The sequence below is a fragment of the Capsicum annuum genome, unplaced genomic scaffold, assembly GCF_002878395.1.
Source record: "Capsicum annuum cultivar UCD-10X-F1 unplaced genomic scaffold, UCD10Xv1.1 ctg82956, whole genome shotgun sequence".
Taxonomy (NCBI): domain Eukaryota; kingdom Viridiplantae; phylum Streptophyta; class Magnoliopsida; order Solanales; family Solanaceae; genus Capsicum; species Capsicum annuum.
Window position 1 is genome coordinate 4,398 of NW_025893787.1, and position 5,874 is coordinate 10,271.

A 5,874-nucleotide genomic window follows, 5' to 3' on the forward strand; every position below is an offset into this window, starting at 1 on the left:
ACTGCCCACCATGATGTGGTAGTTTTCGTGTTTAGTCACTGTAAATTGACAATTGTCAATTTTCCAAGTTATGCATCGCGATGAAAATCACGATAGACTACTAGAATTTAATAATTCTCAATTCACACTTCTCCATGTCGCAATGGAAAATTCGTATCCTTACTTGAATTTGACAATTGTCAAAATACCCAGTTCCACGCCGTGCCAAGCTTCAAAATTAGATTCCTTATGTCATTCTCACTCTTTTTATACCTGAGAAAATCCTCACTTACACGTATCATTTTAAAACTTGATTGCTTTCCTCAAACGTGATAAGCTCCTCATTTCACTTTGAAATTCCCTGCAATCCCAAACAAAACCAACAAAAATTGTAAGTAAAAGTGGGTTGCCTCCCACTCAACACCTTCATTTTGGTTGCGGCACGACTCATATATTTGTATTTTTCTTTTTTTTTTTTATTGTACACGCCAAAATTTAAACTACCTATTAAAATACATGTGTGGGTTGCCTCCCACATAGTGCCTCATTTTACGTCGTGGCATGACTCAGCTCGTCATCACTCATTAGCAAAAGTGATAGATTCCTTGTGCTTATCTGGATGATCCACCCAATAATGCTTTACACGTTGTCCATTCACAAGGAACTTCTCCATCTTCTCTTTATTCCACAACTCCACAGCTCCATGGCGTGTCATGCACACAATCTCGAAAGGTCCAGAGCATTTTGATCATAATTTACACGGAAACAACTTAAGCCACGAACTAAATAACAACACAAATTATTCGGGTTCAAATTCCCTAACTTGAATTTGTTTGTCATCCAACATTTTTGTCATATCCTTGTAAAGCTTGGCATTTTCATAGGCGTGGAGTCTAAACTCATCAAGCTTATTTAGTTGCAATAACCTTCTTTATCCCGCAGCAGTCATCTCAAAATTCATCTTCTTAACAACCCAATATGCTTGGTGTTCAAACTCTATAGGAAGATGACATGCCTTAACATACACTAAGTGATATAAATATGTCCCAATGGGCGTTTTGTACGCTGTTCGATATGCCCAAAGTGCACCATCCAGCTTATCCGCCCAATCTTTTCTCTGCCCATTCATGGTCCTTTCAAGTATTTGATTAATCTCCTGATTGGATACCTATACTTGTCCACTTGTTTGAGGATGGTATGCAGTGGAAACCTTGTGCTGAACACCATATTTAGGAAGAAGATTCTTAAACCAATTGTTCATAAAGTGCATACCTCTATAACTAATTATTTCTCTTGGCGTACCAAACCTGGAAAATATGTTCTTCTTCACAAATTTCAGTACGCACTCGTGCATCATTATTCGGACTTGCCATAGCTTCCACCCATTTAGAGACATAGTCAACTGCAATAATAATGTATAAATTATCTTTCAAAGATGAGAAGGAGCCCATGAAATCAATCCCCCAAACATTAAAGACTTCTACTTCTAAAATATTATTCAGGGGCGTCTCATGATGCCTAGATATAGTACCCAACTTTGACATTGATCACAAATCTTTACAAACACCACTGCATCTCTAAATAGAGTCAGCCAAGAAAAGTTTAATTGCAACACTTTCCTTGCAGTCCATGTCCACCATATGGATATGAGTGGTAATTTTATGACATTTTTAAAAATTTAGCCTCTGGGATACACCTACGAATCACTCTATTTGTACCCTGCTTGAAAAGGTACAGTTCATCCCAAATGTAAGCACAATAATTATGAAGTAATTTCTTCCTTTGATGTGAGGTGGTTTAGGGAGGATACACCCCACAAACTATCAGGTTTACAATGTCAGCATACCATGGGAACTCAGCTGCTTCTAATAACAACAACTTCTCATTAGGACAGTCTTTCTTGATACTCTAGAAGTCATCCATAATATGGTCTAGATTTTCTAGCCTTGATAAGTGATCAACAACTAGATTTTCAGCTCTCTTTCTATCATGCACCTCAAGATCAAATTCTTGAAGTAGCAGAATCCACCTAATTAGTCATGGATTTGCATCCTTTTTGTTTACAAAATACTTAATAACAACATAGTTTATATGAAAAATGACCTTGGTACCAATTAAGTAAGATTGAAACTTATTGAATGCATATACCACAGCCAACATCTCTTTCTCTGTAACTAGGTAGTTAACTTGAGCGTCATTCAGTACCTTACTAGCATAGTAGATCAATAGAAATATCTTCTCTTTTCTTTGACTAACACTATTCCCACTGCAATATCACTAGCATTACACATTATCTCAAAAGGTAACTCCTAATCTAATATGATAAGAATAGGTGCTTCTGTAAATTTCTTCTTAAACTTTTCAAATGCTTTATGGCAATCAGCTCCAAACACGAACTTGGATTCTTTCTCTAACAATTTGCATATGGGACTTGCAATCTTTGAGAAATCTTTAATGAATAGTCTATAGAACCTAGCATGTCCTAAAAAGCTTTGCATGCCTTTGACTGTAACTGGATGAGGCAACTTTTCAATCACTTCAACCTTTACTTTGTCAACTTCCAGCCCTTTGCATGACACTTTATGGCCTAACACAATTCCTTCCTTAACCATAAAATTGCACTTTTCCCAATTCAACACCAAGTTTGTTTCTTTGCATCGAGCTAGAACTTTATAAAGATTTTGCAAATATTTTTCAAATAAATTCCCATAGACAGAGAAATCATCCATGAATACCTCCAAAAATTCCTTCACTATGTCCGAGAATATTGCCATCATACACCTTTAAAATATTGCAGGTGCATTGCATAAGGTGAAGGGCATGCGTCTGAAAGCATATATACCATATGGACAAGTGAACATGGTCTTTTCTTGGTCTTTCGATGCTATGCTTAGCTGATTGTGGCCAGAGTACCCATCCAAAAAATAATAATATCTTGCCCTGCCAATCTATCTAGCATTTGATCAATGAAGGGAATTGGATAGTGATCTTTACGAGTTGCTTCATTCAATATCCGATAATCTATACATATTCTCCAATCGGTCACTGTATGTGTGGGAACCAACTCATTATCATCATTTGTCACTACTTTCATTCCTCCCTTATTTGGTATATAGTGCACTAAACTCACCCATTTTTTATTAGAAATTAGGTAGACCATACCACTATCTAACCACTTGATCACTTCTTTCTAGACCACCTCCTTAATCATAGGATTCAACCTCCTTTGTTGCTACACTCTAGGTCTGTACCCCTCTTCCATGTAAATATTGTACATGCAAAATACTGGATTGATTCCTAAAATATCAGATATCTGCCAGCAATTTGCCTTCCTTCTCCTTTTAAGTACTGCTACAGCTTCCTTTACCTGTACATCGGATAATTCTGCAGACAAAATAATAGGAAAGGTATCCTGATCACCAAGAAAAATATATTATAAGTGAAGAGGAAGAACCTTAAGCTCCAAGTTAGGAGCTTCTTCATCTGAAGGCTTGGGTGGTGGACCAATTGGTTTATTCAAAGGCTTGATCATCACTTTATTTGTCTCAATTATAGCTAAATCCATAACCTAGACCAATTCCTATACTTTTGAATGCCCATGCTGATAATAATCCATCAAAGCTCGCTCTAATGGATCATCAGACAAATGCAACTGCCACTTCAAAGAAATATCAATAACCTATATTGAGAACAACTCCTCATATATGGATGGTAATTTCAATGCTTTGTACACATCAAAAACCTCTAATTTATTGTGTGCTTGCATTGTCATTTTTCCAATTGCCACATCAATGAGTGACTGCCCTATTGCTAAAAAGGGTAGTCCAAAAATAAATGGAATAACTGGATCATCCTCAAAGTCAAGAATTACAAAATCCATAGGAAAGATTAAAGATTCCACTTGCACTAGTACATCTTCAATAATACCATCTGGTCTAGCAAGTGACCTATCTGGCAACTACAACACAATAGTCGTGGGTTTGGACTTCCAATACCCATCTTCCATGACATGACGTGGGTATGAGATTTATGATAGACCCCAAGTCACGCAATCCACGTGCACAAATAGTTTGAGCAAGGGTAATCTGAATGATAAAACTCCCTGGATCCTTCAATTTTGTAGGTAGTTTATTTTGAATTTTAGATATGCACTCTTGAGTAAGTGCAATTGTAGCATATTCAGTCAATCGATTCTTATTAGCAACAATATCCTTTATGTATTTAGCATAATTTCGCACACTTAGTAAAATGTCAACAAGAGGAAGGTTTACTTGGACTTATTTTAGAAGATCTAAAGACTTCTTAAAATTGGCTTCCCCTTAAAGCTTTCTTTCCCTTTGAGTAAAGAATAAGGGAATAGTCTTCTTCTCTATATGAATCTTATCACTAGCCTCTTCTTGTTTTTACTTCCACTTCTGCATTCTCTTGCAAACTATCATCAGTGACCATGGGATTATTCTGCTCCTGAAACATCTCCTTAGTTTACAGCCTAGTGCTTGTTATAACTGCATTCACCTATTTAGAATTAGCCTCAGTTTCACTAGGCAATTCTCCTTGTGGCCCTGTATTATGTGATCCTACAATTTTACCTAACTCTCACTCCAGTTTTTTGTGAGCAATTATTGACTATTCAACTCAGCTGCAAACTGTGCCTGTTGAGCCTTCACGTCCACCGTAAACTGTGCTTGTTGAACCATAAACTGCTTAAGCATCTCCTTCATATTACTATTTGAAGCAGTCATCTGATTGTTCTGAACTAGCTATGGATTTGGTTTCATTGGTCCCTTATACTAATTTGTATTTTTCCCCTAATTTCCACCCCATGAGAAATTAGAGTAGTTCCTCCAATTTCAATTTTATGTACTGCCAAAATTCTATTGACCCTGATGATTTACATTCCCTATGTAGTTGACTGAATTTGTATTAATAGAACATATATCTACTTTATGCTCACGACTTCTGCAAACTTCAGACTATGAATATACCTATTTAACTACATTGGTTGTGGCTACTGGTTATGTTATACCCAACTTTAAGTTGTTAAGCTGAGTAGTCATATGGTTCTGCATTGCTGTAATTTATTCTTGTAATGCAGTGAACTGATCAACCTCCAAAAGACCTGCAACCTTCTTGGGAGCATTTGTTGAGTTTGCATGCCAATCACAATTCCCTTGTGCTATTCTATTCAGCAAGGTATACAATTCTTCATTTTTTTTCTCTAAATCTTGATCCCCTACGGTTGAATCCAAGATAATCTTTGTATTAGACTCAAGGCCTTCTATAAATGTATGCACCAAAACATTATTTGATTGATGATGATGAGGACAACTTCTAACCATGTCCTTGAATATCTCCCAAGTTTGGTAGAGATTTTCTCCATCTTTTTATTTGAAAATTAATATCTCACTCCTTAATCGTGCATTTTTCTGAGATGAAAAAAATCAAATAAGAACCCTTCGAGCATAATCTTCCCATATAGTGATAGATTGGTGTAGTTCAGCAAGTAGCCATCTCTTTTCTTCCCCTAGTAGAGAAAAGGGAAAGAGTATAAATCTGACATAATCTTTATTCATATCTTTAGGAATATATGTATCACTTATCTCCAGGAAGGTTTGTAAGTGCTGCTGCATATCCTCATGTGAGAGTCCCTGAAATTCTCCCACAGATCTCAACAATTACACCATATTCTTTTTCAATTCCCACTGAACTCCTGGTTCAGGCTTCAGAATACTGTTAGTTATAAGGTGCGCAAGTGGGATTTCCACTTCTCGAATAGGTCTTTCGATTGGTTGAATAGGAATAGCTGGAACAACTGGAGCTGGAACATTTTCAACATTTGGATCAACAACTATACGATCACGTATTTCCGCCATCGGTCCTTGTTGAGTGTAGTAT

The 5,874-nt window shown here is 36.6% G+C and overlaps 1 non-coding gene across 1 annotated transcript; it reads left to right on the forward strand.

The window, feature by feature from the left end:
* Positions 1 to 5,289: 5,289 nt before the first annotated feature.
* On the forward strand, positions 5,290 to 5,396 carry LOC124895563. Its single transcript, XR_007051801.1, has one exon. It is a non-coding gene; the product is annotated as a small nucleolar RNA R71 (small nucleolar RNA).
* Positions 5,397 to 5,874: the final 478 nt, after the last annotated feature.